The sequence below is a fragment of the Hippopotamus amphibius genome, chromosome 3, assembly GCF_030028045.1.
Source record: "Hippopotamus amphibius kiboko isolate mHipAmp2 chromosome 3, mHipAmp2.hap2, whole genome shotgun sequence".
Taxonomy (NCBI): domain Eukaryota; kingdom Metazoa; phylum Chordata; class Mammalia; order Artiodactyla; family Hippopotamidae; genus Hippopotamus; species Hippopotamus amphibius.
In genome coordinates this window covers 91,610,240-91,637,691 of record NC_080188.1, presented here as the reverse complement: position 1 = coordinate 91,637,691, position 27,452 = coordinate 91,610,240, and the positions used below count along the sequence as shown (strand labels likewise).

The 27,452-nt window shown below is 36.6% G+C and overlaps 1 pseudogene; it reads left to right on the top strand.

The window, feature by feature from the left end:
• The first annotated feature begins 471 nt into the window (after positions 1–471).
• Positions 472–2,989, top strand: LOC130848492 (securin-like; annotated as a pseudogene).
• The last annotated feature ends 24,463 nt before the right edge of the window (positions 2,990–27,452 follow it).

Sequence of the window (27,452 nt, the reverse complement as noted above, 5' to 3'; positions counted from 1 at the left end):
ACTTTCTTAAATTGTCTGCATGAAATGACATGATGTAGTATCCCACTAGCTTTCTGATCACCAGATCATCATATGAGCACTTTTTTTTTTTATATTCATTCATCTCCAGTCATAACTGTCTTTCTTTTCCTTTGAAAGACCATTCCTGACACTTGCTGGTCCTTCTACCTGTAGTTCTTATACCCCAGACATTCATACGAATCGTCTCTTTACTTTCTTCAGATGGCTGCTTGCTAGTGAAATTTTCTGAATACCCTATTTAACATTTTAAATCATCTTCCAAAATATGCCTATCATATTTGCTGATATTCATTTCCATAACTGAGTCAATATCTAACATGCTATATAATTTAGTTTCTATTTATTATTTATGTAACCCTATTTGATGCATATACATTATACAACCAAATGAGAACAGAGATTTTTGTTTGTTTGGTTTATACTGAAAATAAAAAGGGACTTGTATGTGGTATGCACATATTAGGCAGTGAGTAAAAATATGGGAGATGATTGGATTACTATTTTAATTGGACTCAAACTAGTTTTTGGTCTCTATAGAGCATATGTTTAACTTTCTGAGACTCTCAAATCATTATGGCAAAAATGTATGCCTTGAATGTTATTAAACTGTGATAATTGAACGTAGCACTATTCAGGCAGGTGTTTTCTATTTAATATTCTCTACTTCTCTAAAGTATTAGAGTTAATAGACATAATGAACATTTGGATAGATGCTGTCTTTTTAAACATTTGCTATCTCAAATTAAATGTAATTGCTTATGTAAACATGATGTTTGTTATGTTAATATTAATCCCTTTCATACATAATTAAACTCTAAATTAAAATACATTATACTTTAGTTGTTTATAGAGGCAGATTGCCCTTTTTATATTAGTCTTGCCACAAGAAGCATGTTTATGTGAAATAAATAAAAGATGTTGCATTTATAGTATCCTCCCAAAATATCAGTATATTTGGGGATAATCTATATTTATGTTTTGAGATTAATTCATCAAATGAAAAGTATACCATTCATTTCTGAAAGTATCTGCTATTTTATTTAAATTTCTATTAACTGTGTGATGAATTTATGCTTACCCTAACGTTCAACATGATATAGCATGCCTTTGATTTATCTTACTCATATGTATTGTGTATAAAATTTTTCACTGTGTTATCCAACTATATTCAATCTCTTCTTCCATTATTAGCTTAGTTTCTAATTTTGCTAATAATAGTTATAATTATATGGACTGAGTACCACCATCCAAAAAAGTTATACTGTTTAAAGAAAATTATAATAGAAAAATAAACACATGTACTTATTATACTTGAAATACTGAAGTATGTTATTTAGAAATTGTATTTTTGAATTCTCTCAGAAAATGTCTAGGCTCAACTTTTGCTCTTTAAAATACTTACTGCTTTAAACCCTCCTAGGATTTTTTTTTTCCTAAGGACTTATTACTATTATATATTCTTTTAACTTGGAAATAAACTAAGTCAAGATATATTTAATACTTCAAGTCTATGATAAATAAACAATGCAGAGGATTGTGGGAAAAGTTATATTATGGGAAGTGTGTAGAATACATCTAGGTATGAGGGACAGCCACCTGTAGACCTTACAGTAAGCACATTTAAATTTCAGAGCTTAATATCATTGTGAAAGATCTTAAATAAGCATTATTGATAATGGGATAAGTATTAATTTGATTCATAACGGGTCTGGGTTGCAGTCTAAGGTGCCCTACCATTGCATTTGTATTAAGCCTGTTACTCTGGTGGTATTGAAATAGCCTCTAATAAATCCTGCTGGGTTTTGGAGTATACATGTATTATATTTGGCCTGAAAAATATTCTTTAAATGAAAAGTAGCTTCTTGTTTGCTGCTGGTTGCAAGCAGAGACTAACTCGTGACCACGCTAGACAAAATTACTATACAACTTAAGTTATACATTATAAAATGGATATTACCTGATATATTGAACAAAAGAACTTAATGTCCATAGCAGAGCACTCATAGGGTAGAGGATCTACCCTAATCTAGACAAGCTGAAAATACTGAGGCCTTGATCAACATTGGCCCAACTTACTTGCAAGCTGAAGTTTTAGGCAAGGAGAAGAAATTCAAGAGCACTAGAGACTATACCACCAGCCTAGTGTCATCCCAAGAAAGGTGAGTTACTGTCCCCACCTCCAGTTCCAGAGAGTAACCAGTTATTTGGCACAGGAGAAGAAGGAGGCCATGAGAAGAGATATAGCTCCAAAATTACCCGCAAAAGAACTGACTTTATTTGAAACACAGTGTGAGGAAATGGAGGTTAAAGAGCACTCTTAAAAACAATGAAATGTGACTTGTAAGGAATTAAGGAAGGCTTGTAGCTCCACTTACAATTAACAAGGTGAAGCTGGGGTCTGGGCTTTCAGTAAAGCGTTAGATGGGCCATCCCAGGTTTCAACACCACATTTTGGCAGCATATTTGATGCTTCACTGAATTACCTAAAGCTGCCAGAAATGCTTGGGAACTGTCAACAGAGCTACAGAAAAGTAGGTAAGGATTAATGGACCCCTCAAACAGAAACAGACAAACCTCTCTACCAAAAAGATAACTGAGAAGGCCATTAAAGCAAAAAGCTCTTTTCCTGCCTCAAATGATACTTATCCAGAAGCAGAAAAATTCCTTCCCTTTAGTCCACTAGATTTCAAGAGTTTTGACCTGCCTAAAGAGCACCAGATCACATACTTCCCCTTGAATGGAGTGCCTCTCATGATCCTCGAGGAGGTGTCAGAACTTGAAAAGCTGTCTTAGTTGGACCCCTTCACCTCAAAAGATGCCTCCTCCACCATGGAAGTCTCATCTGTTCCAGAGTCTCTTAAGAATTGTGCTAACCCTGGATGTTGAATTGCCACCAGTTTGCTGTAAGAGATATTTAAATTTCTTAGCACTTTATAGTTTGTGGTTATGTATTAATAGTTTGTGTTAATAAAGCAATTCTTTGTTTAACAGACTCTACCTAAAAAAAAAAGTTTATAAGGTAAATTGCAGGCCAACAGGTTTACTAGAAAGAATCAGAGAAAGGCACAGCTAAGAAGATCCCTCTTGGGTTCAGAGCAAATTGCAAAGATAACATCAGAAACCACCTCTGCAAGAAACCCTGAATGTAATTTGAGCAGACTTTTGAGCAAGTTGCCCCCAGGTTTTGTTGAAACAATGGTGAATTCAGCCAGAAATTAGTGGAGCCTAATAGCCTGATGTGATACAGTGGAGACAAATTAAATGCAGAGATTAGACAAAGAAATAGTGTGAGAGCCCTGCTGAAAACAATGTCATTTGAGGATGATTGTGGAAATGCCACACCCTCTGTGTAGTAATATAGAAGGCTTCAACTTGTGTGGGTGCACTATATTTCACTCTAATAGCCCAATAAAGTCATAAATGAATGAATAAGCAAACAACAAGAAACTCTGTTGAGGGTATATATATTTGCTACAATATATTACCTAAAATATCTTGCTTATAAAAACAACAAAGAATGCACATGCCAAGAAAAATGAAAATGTGACACATTCAAAGGGAGGGATGAACAAACAACAGAAAATATTTTTGAGTGGCCTCAACTGTTGCACTGAACAGGCAGAGTTCAAAGCAGCCATTATAAATATATTCAAAGAACTAAGGGAAACTATGCAAAAAATCAAAGGAAAAGATAGTTACCATGTCCAATCTAAGAGAATATCAATAAAGAGATAGAAATTTTTTAAAAAGCTGAATTTCTGGAGTTGAAAAGTACAGTAACTAAAAAACACATTCACTAAAAATAGATTCATGATGATCATGCAATACTTAGAATGAGACAAAAGAAAATAAAGACAAATGAACAGAGTCTAAGATAAACATGGAAAATCACTAAAGACATCAAAATGTGTAATGGAATTAACAGAAAAAAAAATGAAATAATGAGTTGAAAATTCCCAAATTTGATGGGAAACATTAACCTACACAGCTAAGAAGGTTGTTAAAATTCAAACAGTACAAATGCAAAAATACTCACTTGCAGGCATGACATAGTATTTTTTTAACAAATTAATTTAATAATTCATTAATTTACTTATTGGCTGCATTGGGTCTTTGTTGCTGCAAGTCGGCTTTCTCTAGTTGTGGTGAGTGGGGGCTACTCTCCAATGCAGTACATGGGCTTCTCATTATGGTGGCTTCTCTTTTTGTGGAGCACAGGCTCTAGGCACTCAGGCTTCAGTAGTTGTGGCACATGTGCTCAATAGCTGTGGCTTGTGGGCTCTAGAGTGCAGGTTCAGTAGTTGTGGCCCACAGACTAGTTGCTCCACGACATGTGAGATATTCCCAGACCAGGGATTGAACCCATGTTCCCTGCATTGGCAGGCAGATTCTCAACCACTGCACCACCAGGGAAGCCCTCATAGTAAAATTTTGAAAGTCAGTGAAAAAGAAACACTTTGAAACAAGAGGAAAATATGTTACTTATTGGAACACCAATAAGATTAACAGTGATGCATTATAACAGACAATGGAGGCCAGAGGACAGTATGACACATTCAAAGTGCTGAAAGAAAATAACTGTCAACAAAGAATTTTATATCCAGCAAAACTTTATTTCAAAATAGAGTACAGAGCAAAATAAAACATTCCCTGATAAACAAAACTGAGAGAATTTTTTGCTTGAAGAACTAACTTAAAAGAAATTCTAAAGGAAGATTTTCAGAATAAAAGCATGAGAGCTCAGACAGGAATATGAATCTATAAGAAAAAAATTAAAACATGGTAATGGTTATTATATAATTATTAAATGTACTGTAAATGCATGTGTGCTCCCTTTTCTCTTAATTGGCTTATAAATAAATTTTATCAGGTAATAGGCTGAAGTTGTAATGTAGGTCTTATAGAATCTTAATATGTTTGGCTATGGTAAAAAAAAGGAAGTTGTATAAATCTGTATTGGAATAAGGAAATTAAATCATCCAATAACTTGAATGCACTGAAACAAATTATTATAATTGGAGATAGTAGAAAGGAAGAAGTAAAATTGTTGCTATTTGTTGGTGACAATATAAAAACCCCTAAAGATTCCACCAAATAACTGTTAGAGCTAATAAACAAATTCAAAAATTGCATGACATAAAATCAATATACAAAAGTCTGTTGCATTTCTATGCGCTAATGACAAACTATCGGAAAGAAAAATTAAGAAAAACTAACTTACAATTGCATCAAAAAGAAAATAATACCAAGGAATACATTTACCCAAGAGGTGAAAGACTTATATACTGAAATCTATTAATATAAAACATTAATGACCATGACACAAATTGAAGAAGAAATACATAAATGGAAAGATATTCTGAGTTCAAGGATTGGAAAAATTAATATTGTTAAGATGTCCATACTACACAAAGCAATCTACAAATTCAATGCAGTTGCTATCAATATTCCAATGGCAATTTTTACAGATATAGAACAAACAATCCTAAAATTTGCATGGAACCATAAAAGACTCTGAATAACAAAAGCAATCTTGAGAAAAAACAAAGCTGAAGGCATTACACTCCCTGATTTCAAAGTATATTACAAAGTTATAGTAATCAAAATGGTATGGTATCAGCATAGAAATAGACACATAGGTCAATGGAACAGAATACAGAGCCCAGAAATAAACCCATGCATATATGTTCAATTAACTGACAACAAAGGATGAAAGAATACAGTCTTATTCAATAAGTGATATTGAAAAAAATGAACAGTCACATGCAAAAAAAAAAAGAAACCAGACTACTATCTAGCACCACACATAGAAATTAACCAAAGTAGATTAAAGACTTGAATGTAAGAATTGAACCCATAAAACTCCTGGAAATAAACATATGCAGTAAGTTCCTTGAAATCAGTCTTTGTGATGACTTTTTGAAAGTGACACCAAAAGTAAAAGCAACACAAGTTAAAATAAATAATTGGAACTATATTGAACTAAAAAAGTTTCTGCACAGCAAAGGGAACCATCAACAAAAAGTGATAAAAAATTTTGCAAATATGAAAAGGAGTTAATATCCAAAATATATAAGGAACACATACAAACTAATAAAAATAATTTGCTTTAAAAATAAAATGAGCAAAGGACCTAAATAGACATTCCTGCAAAGAAAACCTACAGATGGCCAGGAAGTAAATGAAAACGTGCTCAACATCACCAATCATCAGGGAAATGCAATCCAAAAACACAATGACATATCTCCTCACACCTGTTAGATTGTTATCAAAAAGACAAGAGCTAACAAGTATTGGCAGGGATGTGGAGAGAGCTAAGCCCTTTTGCACTTTTGCTGAGAATATAAATTGGTGTAAGCACTATAGAAAGTGGTATGGAGTTTCCTCAAAAAATTAAAAATAAAAGTACAATATGACCCAGCATCTAAGTATATATTCAAATAAAATGAAATCACTGTCTTGAAAAGATATATGCACCCCTATGTTCACTGCAGCATTATTCACAATAGCCAAGGTATGGAAAAAAACCAAGAGTGAATGAACAAATGAATGGATTAAAAAAATGCTACACATACACACACACACTGGGACATTATGAATCATAAAAATAGAAGAACATCACAGGACATTATGCTAAGTGAAATGAGACAGAGAAAGACAAATGCTATATGATTTCACATATATGTCAAATCCACAAAAGCAGAGATTATACGGTGTTTGCCAGGGACCGCGGCTGGGGGATTGGGGGAAATGAGGAGATATTTGTCAAAAGGTACAAACTTCTGATGATAAGAAAAATAATTTACAGGGACTAATGTTTAGAATGGTGACTATAGTTCACAGTCCTGTACTGTATACTTGAATATTCCTATTCAAGTATTTTAGGGTAATGAAAGTGTTCTGTGATTGATTATGATGGTATGTGCACAAGTAAGATATACTAAACCTACCAATTGCACACTTAAAAAGCTGAATTTTATGGCATTTGAATCATATCTCAATAAAACTGTAATGTAAAAAAGTGAAAACTGATGGAGATGAAAGGAGAAAAATTCAAATAACATGATTTCAGTGTAGAAAATTCCAAGGAATCTGCAAAATGTTTCTAGAACTGATAAGTGAATTCAGTATGGTCATAAGACACAAGATCAATACACATAAATCAATTGCATTTCTATGTATTTACAAGGATCTAGTGAAGACTGAAATTAAAGCTGAGATACCATTTACAATTGCTCCAGAGAAAATGACTATGAAGAATAACTCTAAGAACACTTGTATAGAATCTATATGTAAAAAAACAACAGAAGATTGAAGAAAAAAATTAAAGTCATAAATTCTAGAAGAGACATATTATGTTCATTGACTGGAAGACACAGCACAGTAAAGACATCAGTTTTCCTGAAATTGAACTATAGTTTTTTTTTCCCCTTTTTTGTAGTTTGTTCTTTTTTTTGAGGTAACATTGGTTTATAATTTTATATGCTTTATGTGTACAACATTATATTTTGACTTCTGTATACACTATAGTGTGTTCACCATCAAAAGTTTCTATCAAAAAATCAAGGGTTTTTTATTTTAAATATAGAAAATTTTATTCTAAGAATCTTATGGAAATTCCCTAGGACAGATTTTTTTTAAAAAAAAGAAAGGAAAAGAAGAATAAAGTCAGAAGAAATACTTTTCCCAGCATGAAGGCTTATTCTATATCTAGAGTAATCAAGGCAGTGTGGTACTGTTGGAGAGAAAGATATAGATCAAGGTAACAGAACAGAGAAACCTAGAATTAATTTTGACAAATGGGAACAGCAATCTAATTTCAACAAGTGGTGCTGGAGCAACTGGACAACTATAGGCAAAAATAAACCTTGACCTTGATCTGACACCTTATACAAAAATAACTCAAAATGGACAATGGATCAATATAAAACATAATACTAAGAACATAAGACATTTAGAAAAAGCATAAGAGAGTATGTGGGGCAAAGAGTCCTACACTTGACATCAAAAGCATGATCCATAAAAGGAAAAATAGATAAATGGAAACTATCAAAATTAAAACTTTGCTCTGTAAAAAACCCTAAGATAAAAGAGCAAATTATAGACTGGGAGAAAACATTTGCAAATCCTACATCTGACAGGGGAGATGTAGAATGTATAAAGAATTCTCAAAACTCCATATTAATAAAACAATGCAATTAGAAAACAAACAAAAAACATGAACAGATATTTCACTGAAGAGAATATGCAGATAACAAGTAAGCATATGGAAAGATCTTCAATATCATTAGCCTTTAGAAAAATAGAAATTAAAATCACAAAAAGATATCAGAATGGCTATCACACAACTATCAGAATGGCTAAATTAAAAAAATAGTGATAACCCCAAAAGCTGGTAAGGATTTGTCAAAATTCAATGACTCATGCATTGCTGGTTTGAATGTGAAATTGTACAGTGAGTCAGGAAAAGAATTTGACAGTTTATTTGAAAAGTAAAAGTGATCCTAAAAATTACCCAGGAATTGTATTCTTGGGCATTTATCCCAGAGAACTGAAAGCTTTTTACATGTGGAAACCTATACATGAAAGTTCCTAGAAGCTTTATTTATAACTGCCAAAACAAGAAAACTTCTTTAATATTCTTCAGTGGATGACTGATTTAACAAATTGTGGAACCTTCATATTAGTGAATATTTTTCAGCAATAAAAATGATCAAACTACTGATACATCCAATTTGAGCGGCCTTCAAGAAAATTAAGCTAAGTGAAAAAAGCCAATCATGAACACATATTGCATGACTTTATTTATATAACATTTGTTAAATAACATAAGAGATGAAGAGGAGTCTTGATGGCCACGGTGTAACAGGGAAGAACAAGTCTAACTCCATATTGAATCTGTTTCTTTTACTTTTTAACCCTTGTTTTCTTTTGCTTTTGCTACAAGAATGTTGCCTATAGCCTGAAATATACAGGGTAGTCCAGTTCTCAAGGCTCTGATCTTTAAAGGTATAACACTTTTCTACTCATATAGAGATAAAAAGTAGCAGAACAGAGAATAACATTTGTCTTGAAAGTTTACAGGAATGTTGTGACCTGACCTACACAGACAGCTGCAAGAACAAAGGATTCCAACACCAAGAAGTTTGAGACAACCAACTACACTCCTCCCCACTTTTAGTATAGAAGAAGCCTAAATTGTAACTCAGGAAAGATGGTTTTCTGGGACAGTAGTCCACCATCTTTTTGGTTTGCTGACTTTCCTAATAAAGTCACTATTCCTTCTTCTAACAACTTGTCTCTTGATTTATTGGCCTGTTGTGCAGCAAGCAATATGAGCTCAAACTCAGTAACACTGGTAGAGGGTAGGGTGAAGTGGATATGGTTACAACACAAGGGAGTCTTGTGATGGTACAGTTAAATATCCTTATGATGGTAATTACACTAAGCTACACATGTATAAAATTGCATGGAACCACACATACACACACACAGGTCCATATTTAACTGCTGAAATCTGAAGCAATCCTACGTTTTGAATTAAGGTAATTTCCTTGACTCAATATTGAATATAGCATGCAAACTGTTAAAACTGGTGGAGTCTCAGTGAAGAATGTGTAGGACCTTCTGGTATATATTTTTCTGATTTTATGTGAACCTATAATTATTTCAAAATAGGTGTTTTGAAAATTCACATTTTTATTGAAATGGAATACTACTAATGTCAAATTTATGTATGTGGTGAATAACTATATATTTGTCAGTTATAGAAACCTTGGTTAATAATCCAGCTCTGGGGATTCTTATTTTTTGATGTCACTTTAGGAACAAATGTTGCTATGAAGTGTCACTCTGTTCCTAGAGGAGCAGAAACAAAGGCAAGAAGTTGCTGTGATATTTACACTTTGTCTTAAAGCATGTTTTTAAGTGAAATTGTGTATCAAAGTGGAATACGTAGATACTTAATTTGATTAGAGTATGCAGTCATTAGCAAATGGGGTCTTCAGGGCTATGATGTCCTAAAGAACATTATGCAATGAGGGAAACTTCTATATCTTTGCTGTCCAACATAGAGCTATGAGCCACCTGTGGTCACTGGACATTTGAAATGTGGCTAGTATGACTGAGGTATAGAATTTGGAACAATATATTTAATTAACTTAAATCTCAGTTTCAACTACATGTGTCTAGTGTCTACACATTTGACAGAACTAGTCCTTCAAAGTTCTAGTTTGAAAACAATTAACTTAGTGTAAACAATCCTTTTAGTGTAACACACAGGATATATGGCTTCTCATTTATAGTCTTATTCTCACCACTTTTTATCTGTGTAATCCTGATTAGCCCATAATCTCTTTGGAATGGTTTATTTATCTTTAAAAGGAAAGAATTAGAACACTTTAAAGTCCCATGTTTCTGTATATTATCTCACCTCCCACTGTTACTGTTTTATTTAAAATATTTATGTCTTCCTGTACTGCCTGGTGTACCATTTTCCCAGTCTCAGGTGGTTCATACAGATAATACTATTCAACACAAATCAGACTGAAGCCCAAGGGACTAGAGAACGATGCTCCCATGTGGTGCAGAAGCTGTGCTGTGTTAGAAGTGGTGTTTTCTAAGCCAATTCATGGGATCACAAAGGTATGAATGCATTTTCTCTCTCAGAGCCTCCATCTTCTGAGAGAGCTGACAGTCAGTGGGTGGCAGCAAGCTGTCAGACAGGACAGATTTGCAGTGCACTCCTCAAGTGATGGGATTATAGAGAGGAAAACATTAAAAAATCAAGTCAGTGTCAGCGCTATGGCTCTTTCCAACAAGAGGAGGAATTGCCTAGCATTACCTGTTTTGTAGGAGATTTAATTAAGTAACAACAGTACATCCTTTGCTTGAAGAGATTAGGACAGGCTTTATTTGATCTAGCAGGATGTATGTTTTGCTGAGAAAGTTTCTTGGGATTTAGTTCAATTATATTAATAAACATGTGCTCTCTGAATCAGATACTGTGCATCACCAGCAAACAAAGACGAATGAGATACCACTGTTGTCCATAAGAAGTTTTCAATCCAGTGAGGACTAAACAACCAAATAAAACAAATATTTTGAAGTTGTTGTTTGGCAACTTTTTATCCTTCTCAATTAGATAGTTTGCATCTTTGTTAGCTGCACTGCTAGTCTGGGAATTAGCCAAGAAGGTGTTATGGGAGTGTGATGTTACTGTGTTTTGTATAGAAACATAGCTTTCACCCTAATTGATAAATATTTACTTTAGGAATAAATGGGCATTTTATATGTTAGCAACCTGACATGTTTAGCAGAAGAGGTCTCTGTGTCCATAGCTACACTGATCTTCTAATCTTCAAATTCTGCTTTTTCTCTGCTACTTTTACTCTTTAGTTTCATCCATTTATGAAATATTTATGAAGACCAACTATTGCTAGGCTCTGCTCTAGGTATTGGTTATACAGGAAAAAAACAGGAAAAGACTGTTCCTGAAAGGGGGTTTATTTCTAGTGGGGAGAGAGGCAGGGAACCAGGGAAACAAAATTCTTCTTCAACCCTAAGTCTTTGACTCCTTGTCCTGTGCCCACTGCTACCCTTTGTGATTTCAAAAGCTGTGTTTCAGCCAGTTCCCATTTCTATTTTCTGTGCTCAGTTATTTATCCCTTTCCAAGTGATTCTATCATCCCTCCCTTTTAATCACTGCAGCTCTCAATCACAGTGTACAGGCCTTTCTGGGGAAAAAGAAATGTCACAGGCACACAAACATACTGATGCTAAGTTAAAACCTAGTTAGAGAGGAGGTATGAAGTTTCATAGTGTTAGCCTGGGGACTTTTACCCAGAGTTACCAGTGAGGAAACCTAGTCCCCCCAAAACTAAGTTCTTCTGCTGAGTTTATAATTAACCTTTCTATTCAAAACTTATTCCCTTTCTTTTCCTGAACCTGTTCCCCTAAAGACTGAGGACTATCAAAGAAAAGAGGGGATTGAAACTGTGTACAAGCCCCTGTGTCCCTGTAATTTGAAGTTAAAGGTTTTTGCTTTAGTCTCTGTGGCCTCCCCTGAGTCTCTAAAGGCTGGTCCAGAGCTAATGATTAGGGATATGAAGATGTAGAAACAAGGAATAGTTGTTGGGCTGGGAACCTGGTAACAATTTTGACTATAAACCCGCAACTTAGCAGAATTATCAAACTCCCAGTGCCCTGAAAGATAGAGATAGATGCCTGACACCCATTCCTAAGTTGTTTTTATAGGAAATGGACCTCCATGAGATGAAAACTGCTGACCACAAGAGCATAGATCCTAGACTGATTGAAACCAGAGGTTGATGATGCTTGAAACCTTACCTTGATGTCCACCAGTCCAAAACTGTGTACCAGCTGATCACGTCCCCTGTAGCCCCTCCCTCACACTGCCTTTAAACCATTGGGGTTTTGGGGTCTTTTGATTATGAGCTGTCTGTCCTCCTTGCTTGACACCTGCAATAAACACTGCAGTTTCCTTCACCATAACCTGGTGTCAGTAAACTGGCTTTACTGTGTGCAGGTGAGTGGACCCAAGTTTGCTTCGGTTGCAATGCCCTTTTTATCAAGCTTGGCATGCTGCTCTAATGCAACTCAGAGCCACTGAGCATCTCCTAATGCAAATTTCATATCTTAGTTCATTAAAAGTGATCAGACAATAATATGACTTTCCACCCAATACTTAATTTTTACAAATCACAGCACAAATGAGTCATTACAAATAATTTGGTCACATATCACAGGTTTGAAACTTTTATGTTTAATAAGTTTATTTTAAAATGTTGAGTACTTGGAATTCCCTAGCATTCCAGTGATTAAAACCCCATGCTTTCACTGCAGGGGAAACAGGTTTGATCCCTCATTGGAGAACTAAGTTCCTATATGCCATATGGTGCAGCCAAAAAAAAAAAAAAAAAAAAAAAAAAAAAGCTAAAAAAATACTTTAAAAAATTAAAAATAAATTTAAAAATAAAATATTGAGTACAAAACATAGGCCATGCAATTGCCTAGGAGACTGTGAGCCAGATGCCCAGAGATATGTGAGTATGTGACTCTTGTAACTCTATAGCTCTGAGTTCAAGAACACAATTTTGCTGTATTAAGGAAGAACATTTGTATTCTATTACAAGTTAATCATTAAACAAGATGTTTCCTATAAGCTTAAATTATACATAATGGCCCATCTCTTGGAACCTTGCCTTCCAGATAATAAGCATTAAGCTAAAATACCTTTGTTTAGCTCACAGGAAACATCCTGACCAGGCCCACCTGTGAATGAAGGCAGGGAGGATGAAATTAACACATCCCCCCTGGAGGCCAATGGGAGCCAGGGAATGTTTGACTTTGTTCCCTCCCCTTTTAGCATAAAAGAAGCCTGAATTCTAACTCAGGGAAGATGGTTCTTTGGGACATGAGTCCACTATCTTTTCAGCCTGCAAACCTTCCAAATAAAGTCATTTCTTGCCCCAACAACTCATCTCTTAATTTATTGGCCTGTCATGCGGTGAGCAGTATGAGCTTGGACTCGGTAACAGTGCTAGGGTTTATTAGCCTGGGATGCTACAGTTGACGATGGAGGATGATGTTCCTGCCTGTGTTCTGTGCCCTCCTTCACTCTGTAGCCATCTGGTGTATAGTACTACCTGGTACTGATACTGATGAGGTGCACAGCCTGCTTCAGATCTTGCTGCATGCTACAATGCCTCTAGTCTTGTAGATATAAAGTTGAGTTTGGATGGCTCATTTGAACATCCTGGTGATATGCTATAAGCTTTTCCCTTATGTTATTATTTCCTGAAGCACATGAAGATTTCTAAGTTTTAAGAACTTTATCCCACTATCTCTTAGGAAGAAGGGGGTTTCTCTCTGTCACATATTCTGACTGCACAGACTTGCATATAGTTTAGATAATTTGCTATGGAAACCACAGACCATTTAGGCCACAAATCAGTGGGAAAATATCAGGGTGATAAAGGGAGTGGAGGTGGGGAGAACAATGCAATGCTTGAGTGCACTGATCCTCTTTTGTGATACAGATATTAAGAAATATGATGGCAAGTAAAATTCCCAGTAGAGTATGAAGACTTATCTCTTAGGGGCCTGGCTCATTAGATTATATTAGACTTTAAAAAGAAAGAATAATTGCATTTCCTTGGTGACTGCTCTGGAGAAGATTGAGATCATAGAAGTTTCAGGACACTATGGAAGAGGTTCTGGGTTCTGTGGATTATGACATTAGTTGAAAACACAGACAAGAGGCTTGCTGTAATGTCGAACAGATGCGGGGCTGTAGTGGTGAACAAAGGTGAAGCAGAAGCTAAATTGTTTAGCATGAGCTCTGTTCTGTGACATTTTGAAATTACAAGGCAGTGGTGTGGAAACTATAACCAAATGATCAAACCACCCTCATGTGCTGAGTGCCTGACCTCCTCTCAGGTTTAAGAGGACATGCTTAGTAGAAAATTTGGATCTCACTAAAACTAAACATAGTGAGGAATTGGAAACAGTAATGACTCTTAGGAAGACCTCAGGAAGTATTGTTGCTATTTAATGAAATGGTATATACAAAGGATTTGGGTATAAGAATAAAAACAAACACTGATATAGCTCTTTGTATTTATAGGCACTCCATTACATCCTTTAAGTATTTTAATTGTTTTAATGCTCATGGCAACTCTGTGAAGTAGATACTATTGACACTCACTTCCTTTGTTATGGAAAATTAAGTACAGAGTCACACAGCTCATAAGGGGTGGAGCTAGAATATAAATCCAGGATATCTGGCTCCAGAGTCCATACACTTTTAATCTGTGGAGCAGTGGAAGCTCAGCTGGCTGGAGGAGAATGATACTGACCTTGTTCATGCTAGCTTTTCCTGCTCTATTACAAAAGACAGTTGGAAAAGTTTGCATTTACTTGGGGAAAGATCCAGTACACCTCATGTGTGTTTTCCTACAAAAATGTAGATTCAACTTTAATGATATTAATATTGCACGAGTGAGTGTAATCTATCATGAAAAGTCATGACACTCACCACCTGTACTCTGATAAATGCTGTTAACAACAGGTAGGAACCAGTAGAGAAATGATTTCTCAATTTGAGAAGACATATAATATACTAAATGGGCTGCTCACAAAGAAAGATATAAAGTTTACAAGCTGATTACTTCTAAGTCTGTCTTAAGGTGACATATCAAGGGGTGAAATTATTTGGATTTTAGTGAAATTGTATTCTTAACCTGGGTAGAATTTGGGGACACATATGTCAAATCACATATAAAAAGGATGTTTCTGAACAAGTTAATAAAGCTTCCTAATTGCTCTGTGATATTTAAAGTGTTAGCTACAGAGACTCACACAGAGACTGCAGCACCCAGTGTGGGGACCCAGTGACCCCTATCTACAGATGTTATCTTCTACTCATCTTTTTGAAAGATGATTACTAGCCTGATGCTTGATGCAGGTTGAGACCAGTCCCATTGCGAGAGTCTGGGACCTGAGACATGGGACTCTGCTGCAGTACTTACACCTGGACAAATGTCTCCTCCAGTAACAAAATACAAAGAAACCATAAGGGACTAAAAATAACTGCATGCCTGTGCATTTGGGGCAAATTATGGACAACAAGATACAAAAAGATCAAAAACCCAACTGCTACTTCTGAAAGGCCGGGAGTAAAAGCAGGATACTGCACCTGCGCCCTGCACTCAACACCACCAAAATGGTGGGCAGACAACCTAAGCTACTTCTCTGACTCAACCCCTGGACAGACCCCTAATATAAGGAATCAGCTCACCACGACCCCCCTCACCAGAGCGAGTGAGTGAGAGAGCAAGAGAACTTGTTACTTATTTTCACTGTCCCCTGCTGCAGCAGGGGCCCCAATGAAGCCTTGCCTGAATTTCTTGTCTGGCCCTTTTATCAATTTCTATTAAGAAGGCCAGGAACCCTGGTTGGTAACACCATTACTGAAGAATATCAATTAACTCTATGAAAAGAGGTCCCAATGTTGCACTAGGTGACATCAAAGATGCATTTGATAAGAAAGCCCCTGCTCAACAAAGCTGGTTGTTTACATTGAAAGAGTACCTTCAATAATATGATTTAAAAAGGAGAAGGAGAGCAGGGATGCAAAGTTTCCAAGAAAGCGTGGATGGATACATCTATCAGCTCCCATCACCCCTTATGTCCAGGGTGGATGACCCATGCAGCCTACACTGGCAGCTCCCTAGTCCTCTGCTATCCCCTGCAAAGAACCAGAATACCACACAGAGGACAACACTCAGGCAGGAAAGACAAGGCTGGGTCCAAGGACAGCCTCCTCATGCGTAAGCATTAGGTAGAAGTCAAAGCCACCTCCTTGTTTTGCACTTAATGGGGCCATGATGCATGGAAGACTGGCATCTAAAACAGAAACTTTGTAGCATCTGAATAAGAAACGCTGACCATGAAAACCCTGGAGCATGTGCAATAAAAACCCACAGGTTGCTGATGACCCTATGAAACCCTCCACTTGTGGTGCTTGACTAATAAGGGGACAATTTAAGGGAGAACAGCTCTTAGAGTACCTGTACAGTGGCTTTAGGAGGTGAATGCACAGGACCAGAAGCTGATGAAACCTAGTGCACCCAAAGCCACACCTCTACCCTCCCCTCAATGAATATTGCATCCCTAATCAAGAAAACCCCTACCCACTCAAAGGACTAAAAATAAGATAAAATGAGTATCAAAAACAAAACAAAACAAAACAAAACTGCAGGGTATCTCTCACTCATGAGGATGCCCACACTCTTCTCTGAATGTGTTTTTTCCCTTTTGTCTCAATGAACTTTCTTTGTTCTCTTTGCTCCCGAGCTTCAGTGGTTTTGGTTTTACTTTTTGTTTTTTTGTTTGTTTTTGTTGTTCTGGTTTTTTTTTTTTTTGTTTTTGTTTTTTCCTTTTTATTCCTTGCCCAAATTCTTTTTGGAAAAGTTAAAAAAGAGCCTAGAATTTGCTGAAGCTTTTCTGGTATCAACACAAATAGTTAGGGTCCTTATTTCCCTGGGTCCCTCTACTGAATCACCATGAGCTGGCTGCACTCCTGTCAGAGGACACAACTTGAGCCAGACGTCTTCTCCATTCTGCTCTCCCTCCACTCCCATTCAGGTCCTGTGACATGCTCCCTAGTTTGGAGGACCACAACATCCCTTCCTGCTATTTCTAAACCCTTCTCCTGCCTTTTCCAATGGCACAAGCTTTCCTCCAATTAAACCAAGAATATCTTCTCCCTGTCAAATCTTGAGTAATATTTCAAGGGGAATTAGAAATGGCCTTAGGAAAGTAAAAACTCAAGATGAGATTTCAGCTAGGCTTTCGTAACTGGAACAGGACTAAGAGGGACTCTTGGACAGTACTGGCAACTATATAAAATGTTAGTTGATTTTATTATCAGCAAGTGTTTTTACTCACACTACCACATAAGCAGATGTTTCAAGAAGATAAATCATTTATCTCACAGTGCTTCACAACTTAGCTATATGACTTAAAATACTGGTGGAATGATTAGAGGAGCAGGATTCTCATAAATCTATTTAGTATTTTTTGTTATTGTTTGTAGAGTGTACATATTTTCTTACAGCTAAACCTTAAATATTTCTTTCCTCCTTATTCATCAAGATTTGGTGCCTCCCCCCACCCCAAGCCTGTCCTATTTGTTCAAGATCTTTTCCTCCTCTTGTGTTTGGTAATTAATGTCTTATAGAGACTATTCTTATAAGTGACTCTGATAAACTTTTGTCATAAAATAGGGGAATCCAGCATCCCAGAAATTATAAAAATGGAAACACTTTAAAGTCCTTATGTAGTAATTTGAATATGGTTGCCTGATTATAGTGAGTCCTAAGCTTAGGAATTTGTAAATGTTACCTTATTTGGGAAAAACATACTTTCAGATGCAATGAAATTAAGAATACTGCAGAGGGGAAATTATCCTGAATGATCTGAATTACCTGAATTATTCTGTGTCATCACAAGTGTCCTTATAAATAGAGGCAGAGGATTTCACACAGAGACACGCAGAGGGGAAGGCAGATATGAGGATGGAGGCAGAGACTGGAGAGATATGGCCACAAGCTAGGGATGGGGGGAGGGATGGGGAGGTCAGCACCAGAGATGGAAGAGGCAAGGAGCAGGTTGTCCCATAGGGCTCTTGGGAGAAGGCACCCTACCACATTAAAGTTCTGGCCTTCTGAACTGTGACAGAACAAATTGCTGTATTAAGCTACCAAATCTGTGGTTATTCCCTACAGCAGCCACAGGAAACTAATACACCTTCATTATGTAATCAGTACAGCTCTATGCACTGTTTATGAATTAAACCTCTGAGATATGTGCTTTTGTTTGGACTGTTTCACAGATAAAGAAAAAAAAAGATACAGAGAAGTGAAGTATTGATAAGATGTCCAAAGTTATACCGCTGGTTAGAAGCAGAGATGGAATTTGAACTCAGGGAGTCTGGCTCCAAAGCCCCCACTTAACCACTGCACCATACTGTGTCCCATAAAAAGATTCAGCCTTTGCCTTTCCAAAGAAGGGCAAACAGTAGAACAAACTGTCTTGGGTATATTAATACCTAGGTTTTCATATCAGGCATGCAACCTTGGCCACATCACTTAACTCTAGATTCTGAAGTGAGAGAGTGGACTATACTCGATAGCTTGGATATTCTTCAACTTCTTAATCATCTCACCTTTATTTTCCTCCATATACATAAGAAAGTTCTACTTGTCACCACTTCCCTCATGCATTTTCAGATATCAGTCTTTTGAATATTTTCTTTGTTACTTGCATTTATCTTGTTGCTTATTTTGGCTGGCCAAAATGTTTCCAATGAAAGGTATTTCACTTCTCCCCCTCCTAAACTGAAGAATCAGAATTTCACAATAACAAAAGCCACCCTGGTGAACATACAAAATTCTCCCGATTTTTATCAAAAACAATATTAATAAAACTTTGCAAATATTTTACAAGTAGATTTAAATATATTTATAAGACAGATAAAGGTACCCATTTTAAAATATCTAAAGAAGAAAACTGCACAAACTTTTTGACTTTCTGACAACCCATATAATAGCAGATTAATTAAATAATCAGATTAATTAAAAATTTTCGAACGTAAAACAGTAAACTAGCCATTGTGTGTGAAAGAACCATCCTTTCCCTTGTGTTTGTTTTCTTTCCCTCTGAATTAGCTTTCTTCTCACCAACCCCTAATTTTCAAGAGAGTTAGAAAGTGTGTGATTAAGAATTGAAGGCTCCTCAGTACTTTGGTTTTATTCTTTTTTCTCCTTTTGGTAGGATGAAGAACACAGCATATTTAAGTATAGAAAGGGGAGAAAGGGAAAGATATTCTTAGTATCTTTTTCTCATATGTTCTTAATAATATCAGTAATTGCAGTATCCTCTTTCATAATTTTAATGTAGACTCACCAAACGAAAGGGAAATTATTCTGAGTTAAATATTTTGAAATCCTATGCAATGCATTCACCAAAATGTTGAGCATTTTATTTCAGGTGAAAATTTTCACTTCTTTGGAAGTAGATTATGCTTTATGTTTCTTCATAGTTTTTTTTTTCCTGTTATATACGATAATTTTTCAGCATCTTAATATTCTCATAATAATGCTTTCTGATTATAACTTTTTATTTTAAGTAATATTACATAAATACTTCTCTCAGGTATAGTGAGAAATCAGAGTTTATTCAAATATTTTAAGTCAGTCTTGGTGTTTTTTTTTCTTATAAATTTATTTATTTATTTTATTGGCTATGTTGGGTCTTTTTTGCTGTGTGGGCTTTCTTTTTAGTTGCAGTGAGTGGGGGCTACTCTACATTGTGGTGCATGGGCTCTTCATTGCTGTGGCTTCTCTTGTTGTGGAGTACGGGCTCTAGGCGCATGGGCTTCAGCAGCTGCAGCACACGGACTCAGTAGTTGTGGCTCATGGGCTCTAAAGCGCAGGCTCAATAGCTGTGGTGCACGGGCTTAGTTGCTCTGCAGCATGTAGGATCTTTCTGGAGCAGGTGTCCCCTGCATTAGCAGGCAGACTCTCAACCACTGCACCACCAGGGAAGCCCCTGAACCTTGGTGTTCTTATATTGCTTCTCGCTACACCAGACTCTGTGTTATGGCTTTTGCTGATTGTCTGCCTCTAATATCTTAAATTAGCACAAATTCTGATCTCAGAGAGACAGCAGTGAGCAGTCCTGAAGAGAGATTGTAGTTCCCTGCCAGGAACTGAACCTGGGTAGCCTGGATGAACATCAGAAAGCCTAGCCACTAGTCCACCAGGGGCTGGAGACTGGAAGAAAAGTGACCTTGGCTTTTGTCCCTGTTTGAAAGCAAGAATGTTTCAAGGAGGCAAAAACTGTAAAAAACAGGTACAAAGTTTATTCTTAGAGACACAATACAACAAGTGGGAGAGAACACAGAGGAACAGTTTGTTTATTTAAGACTAAAGCAAGGCAGAAATGCATACCAAGAGAGAAAGGTATGAGCAAACTCTCTAATGAGGAGGAGGACCGTAAAGAGGTGATTTAAATCCCTCATATAGGACAGTCCTTCTGGATCTTTGTTTACTTTTGGTCAATTATCTTGTTTCTTTTTTCATACCTGACCTGTCCTAAGACCCTCCCCAACACAGGTGAAGATGGATCCCTCCGCAGAGGGCTGTAGGTGCATGTCCACAGTTATTATGGGGTGGCACCCCTCTCCCTTTTTGACCCTCAAGCATCTTTCCTGTGCATGTGCAGACAGGGAAGTTTTCCTTGATCTCAGGCATGCCATCTCATCTCCTTATTCCAGCCAAGCTCAGCTTCTGCCACTAGCTTTGTCCTTGGAATGTCTGCGTGAGAACAAAGCTTCAATTTTATTCCACCTGACAAACACCAGCTGTCTGGCCCAGGGGCCCATCTATCCCCTACCTCAATTCAAGTAATGTTTGGAGCAGGTTTAAGTAAAACTTTGAAACAAGGGATTGAGCTGGTTATAAATCAGGCAACACTTCACAATACTTTAAATTTAAGTAGTAGATATCCCTGTCCTTTATGAACCATTAAAGTCCCAGCTTCCCAAGACCACACAGCTAGCATATGGCTGATGAAGTACCTGAACTCTGGTGCCCATCACTCTTTAAAGTGCACTGAAGCTTGATACCATCAGATGTAAACACATGGTAATACAGACTTTTTGTTGGAATATGTTATCCCTGTCCCATAGTTTTAAAGTGTGGATATTCTCTTGAAAATTTGTGTTGGCAAAATGTGGGTATAGATTTACCTCACATGAGGTTTATTTTTTTTTAACTATCAAAATCTGGAAATGCATACCTTGGACTATTTTCATTATGCCTTTGTTTTCTGTTTCCAACTTAGCTAATACATCATATTAGTATTGCAAATAATCAGTAATGAAATCTACACATTTCACTTGCTTGTTTATTCCACATTTATTTATTGTTTATTACATTTATGGTCCTGTGCTTGTTTGTATTCAGGGAACACAGTAGTAATTTAGGGCCTCTGATTCCTAGTGGTTGAGGCTGGGAACCAGAAGAGAGACATTTAATAAATAACAACCCGAATGCTATAATAGCTACATAAACAAAATTCTGCCAGGGACATAGAAGTGATAGTGCTTAAAGGCCTAATAATTGAATAACACCCTGTAGTTTTCTTGGCACTGTAACATTCATTAGTTTACTTAATCCTTAAAATAATCCAATAAAGTAGTTCATGTAATTGTTATTTTTAACACTTAACAAGGGAAGAAACTGTCCAAAGTAGCCAGGCTCCAATGGCAGAACCAGTTTGAATCTCTTCTGGCTAATAAAAAATCTGTTTCTACTTTTGTGTTACAGTAAATCCTCTACATAGGAACCTTCAAGTTGTGAACTCTCAAAGATGTGAATGTGTGTTCCCATGTCCAGTCATATAAGTTAGTTCATGTGTCTGGCATACATTGTCACATGTGCACACCCTCTACAAGTAGTTGTACTTTTGTGTAATCTCCTGTACAGTACTGTATAGAGTACAGTAGTACAGTATCTTTATTTCAAGCCCAGGATGTGAGTGAGTGAAATTGCAGCTTGCCCTCCATCTCCTATTGCTGACAATTTTTAATTTCTACCATCTTCCACCTCTTCTCCCTCCTCCAGCCAGTAACTCTTCTTGCCTGTTCAGTCATTGCCAGCCCCTGGATACCAGCTGTTCTATCATACTACTGTACTTTTCAAGGTACTGTACTGTAAGATTAAAAATGTTTCCTTTGTTATTTGTATTTGTTTGTTTTTTATGTATTATTTGTGTGAAAAATATTATGAATCTTTTCCAGGACAGTACTATATAGCTGATTGTGTTAGTTGGGTACCTGGGCTGACTTTGTTTGACTTACAAAAAAAATTTGACTTATGAACGTGCTCTCGGACCAGGGGACTTATTGCACTTAATTTATCTTTGATATCTAAAGTTAAACCAGTAGAATAGTAATGTTATTTCAACTTAAAAGAGTGAGTACTGAAATGTATTAACCTTTGCTAGGTAGATACTCACAAATAACAACGACAGACAAGATCCAAGGTAAGCATGCAATGCAGGAAGTACTAGAAAGCATCAGGTGCATGGCACTTTGTCTAATTTTAAAGAGAAGGAAATTACACACAAATGGAATGATCCAGAACAATAATTAGAAGAAGATCTGTCCTGAATAGTTTCAATATGAGCCTGCCTGAACACAAGGAGCTGGAAAGGTAATCTCCCAGGATCCTGTTATCCCTTCCTCTTGGGGACTGAAGTCAAGCTCTCTAAGTATCTTCAGCATCAGGTATATAAATTTTTTGAGCCACTTGGGTGCTTTTTTGAGCATTACCCATGCACTGCAGATGCTAATGGTCCTCTCCAAATACCTAATTTACTCCCAGGCAGGGAATTGAGTGCACAGAAGAACAAATTTACTCAGTGTGGCTAAAACCTTTTAGATTCATTGTTACTGATGGAGTGGCAATATGTGAAAGCAAAACAAAACAAAACAAAACAAACAAAAACCTAAAAGGAATCTATTCAAAATAATGGAAGTGAAAGGAGTAAGTTGTACTTACAAAAAACTTTACAGTTTTTGTAGTCTGCTACATAAGGTACATCATGTCTGAATTGAAAAAGGGAAAATTAATATTAAAAATCTGCATGTACTTTTAAGGTTATTTTACAGATATCAACTCATTTGAGAGAAAGGAACAGATAATCCATCAAAAAATGAGAAACATTAAATAAACCATATGGAGGTTTCAGAGAAACATATTGACATAAAAGATAAAAATTAAAGGTTAAACTTCTTAAAGCTGAGAGGACATTATGGGTACCATGGGAATGGTTTAAACAGAGATTTTGAGAAAAAGTTTTAATACAAGTCTTGTGAAATAGAATGGAATTTTAAATTGAAAGAGTGTCAAAAGAAAACGATAGTGTTTGAAACTCAAAGAGTTGGGTTTATACTCATACTCATGTGAAATGTGATCACTGGAATATAAGATTGAGAATAGGGATATTTTTATCTTGATCACAGATGTATACCAAGTGCCTCAGATTGTGATATATTACAAAGGGGTTTATGATAGGAATTCTAGATCTTTACAAAACATACATTTTTGTAAGCAAGGCACATTAGAAAACATCAAATTCAGTGCTCCAAATGAAAATAACCTAATGGGATTATGTTTTATTTATTATAAAAAGAAATGTTAAGAAAAAGAAGTTAATTCCACCCAAGGTTTTAATGTTATTGGTGAGGATTGTAAATATACAAAGCACTTATTACAAGTATAGCAGGAAGAAAGGAGGATATGAAGTCTGCTTAATAATTAGTAGTTATCATATGAAATGAATGTTCTTAGCACTCAGGAAAAAATACCTTATATAGTATAATATACATTAAAGTTTAATCTTTAAGGGAAATATATATATATATAATCTTATAACTATTTGGTATTCATCATGAAAAAGAAGTAAAGGAAATAGTCCCTGTCCTTACGAAGCTTACAGTTTAGTAAGTAGAGAATGACATGCAATGATAAACAATATCAGTAAATGATACATTATGCCTAGAAGATAGTATGTCCTATTAAAAAAACAGAGCAGGGAATTTAGCAGTGACATATACACACCACTATATATAAAATAGATAACCAATAAGGACCTAATGTGTAGCAGGGGGAAGTATACTCAATATTTTGTAATAACCTATATGGGAAAAGGACCTGAAAATGAATGGATATATGTATATGTATAACTGAATCACTTTTCTGTAAAACTTTTCCCCAAAACTAACACAACATTGCAAATCAACTATACTTCAATAAAATAAATTAGTTGTAAAAAATCACTATATGAGGATAACAAAAAGACAATGAAAAGCACCCCAAATGTCATAAACTGGATAGATCCTTGGTAACTGTTTTGGTCTTTCTTCTTTCAGATTTTTATATTCATCCAGATATATGGAGATGTGTATTTTATACCTGATTGGGATCAAATGGTAGGTATAGTTTTATATATTCTTTTCACTTAACATTTTTATAACATAGGTATTTTCCCATTAAACATTTATAAATTAATTAATTAATTAAGTATGTAAGTAAAAAAAATACTGCAGAGTAAGAAGGGGGAACCCTGGGATGGGTGTACGTGTGGTGGTTAATGGTAGTTTGAAATAGGACAGGTGGGGCAGACTGCTGAGGAAGTGTGATCTGAACAGTGACTTGAAAGATGAAGAAGAGAGAAAAGATGGCGGCGAAGTAGAGATGTGGAGTGCATCCCTCTCCACAGATGCATTGGGAATGCACAGAAGGACGCAGTCATTCCCACAGAGAACCAGCTGAACACCAGCAGACGGCCTCGGACACCAGAAAGGGCTGCGGGGAGCCAGACATAGCTGGTAGGGAGGCATCTACGAGGGCTCAAAGAGGGTGAGGCGGCAGAGCTGTGGCAGATGGGAGGGAGTGAGAAACATACGGAGGGTCCGCAGCGCAGCTCAGCGTTCCCGGACCGAGACATCGATCCGCGGCTGAACGGAAGGTCCAGGAGCGGGAGCGTGGGAATCGGAGAGCTGGTTCAGGGTGAGAAACATTGTTGCCGGTAGGGTGATGGACCGAGAGGACAGGAGGGAGGAGGTCCGCGGAGAGGAGTGCCCATCCCTGAGAGCTGTCCGGCCATGATGGCGGCTGGAGGCTGTAGGCTCACAGGTGGGGGGGGAGGAGCCGCGCATGTAGCCTCTCCCTCTCTTTCTGCGCCTCTGCAACAGGCAGTGGAGAGACGCCCTGCAGGCCACCTAAGGTGCTCAGGGATAACAAGCACCCTCAGGCACTCGGGTGGGGCTAGATTAAAACCCCTTGCAACGCCAGCAGCAGGGAGGCTGCGGAGAGAAAAAAAAAAAACAACAACAAAAACCCCAAGAGAGGCCCAACTCTAAGACTTTCTGTTTATGCCTGAGCCACCAGCGTCCCTCTGCAACAGGCACCTCCAAGCCCGACTGAAACAACAGTGCGCCACTGCTCACTCACTCCCAGGAGAAGGAGCCACTATTGTACCCTCTCCCTCCCCACACACCGAGGCTTACAGACGAACAATAAAGGAACCTCTGCTGGTCACAGAATAACGCAAAAAAAAACCCAAGGCAAGGAGAAGCACACTTACAGCTGAGACGCTAAGGAAACAGAAATAGTAGTATCAATACCTATTGAACTGGTCAATTCTGCGATCAGTTCTGGATATTTTTTTTTCTTTCTCTCTCTTTTTTTTGATTTATTAAATATGATCTTAGCCCTAAGGGACCTACAAGTTTTATAACATAATTTTTTAATGATATTTTTTATTCTTTTTTTTTTTTTTTTTTTTTACCTTTTATATACTTCTATATCTAGCTAAGTTTTTGATAGTACGGACAAAATATCTCTCATACTTTCCATTCATCCCTATCTTTTATACATTTCTATTCCTTTCTTTTTATTTGCATATTTCCAACCACATTACGCTCTTCTGTTCCCCTTTCTTCCAGCCATTTTAAGTTTATTTTACCTTAACATACTTATAAGCAACACTATCGTTCTGCTCAGACTCCTTGCTCTATTCTCCAGATGATGCACTGCCTTGGTATTAATATTAGGCTTTTGTCTTTATCTTAGTTCTTAGTACAGTTGTCTAATTACATTCTGAGAATCTCCATTCTCTCTGGTGGTACTCCAGCTCTTTTCTATATTTGATCCTAGCTTACAAAATCTCCCTGGATTGATGTTTGTATGTGTAGGGTGTTATTTGTTGTTGATTTGCTTTTGCTTTTGTCTCTGATTTGTTCTGTTTCAGTTGTCAATTTCTGCTGGGTTTCTCTTTGAATATCTGATAGCACACTGGGGTTCTGTCAGGTCTTTCTAGAGCCTTATGTCTTAAAGGATTCAGTAATTGTGTGTCTTATACATGTATGTGTTTCCTAGACTTAATATTTGTTTAATAAAATACTCAGATATTAGTCTGAGGCTTGGACAGTCTTCTATAAACACCTCTCTTGCCAGGACAAGCAACCCCAAAAGTTTGGACAACCATGAGGAAACAAAGAAACACCATGCAGGCAAAGGAACAGGAAAAAAACCCACAAGACCAAATAAATGAGGAGGAAATAGGAAAAATGCCTGAAAAAGAATTTAGAGTAATGATAGTAAAAATGATACAAAATCTCGATAACAAAATAGAGAAAGTACAAGACACAGTTCATAAGAACTCAGAAAAACAAACAGCAATGGATAACAAAATAACTGAAATTAAAAATACTCTAGATGCTATAACCAGCAGAATGACTGAGGCAGAAGAACGCATAAGTGAGTTGGAAGATAGAATGGGGGAAATAACTGCCACAGAGCAGGGAAAAGAAAAAAGAATAAAAAGATTAGAAGACAGTCTCAGAGACCTCAGTGATAACCTTAAACGTACCAACATTTGAATTATAGGCATCCCAGAAGAAGAAGAAAACAAGAAAGGGTCTGAGAAAATATTGGAAGAGGTTACAGTGGAAAACTTCCCCAACATGGGAAAGGAAATAATTCACCAAGTCCAAGAAGCACAGAGAGTCCCATACAGAATAAACCCAAGGAGAAATACACCAAGACACATATTAATGAAGCTAACGACAATTAAACACAATGAAAAAATATTAAAAGCAGCAAGAGAAAAGCAACAAGCAACATATAAGGAAAACCCCATAAGGATAACAGCTGACCTTTCTACAGAAACTCTGCAGGCCAGAAGGGAATGGCAGGATATACTGAAAGTCCTGAAAGAGAGAAACCTACAGCCAAGAATACTCTACCCAGCAAGAATCTCATTCAGATTTG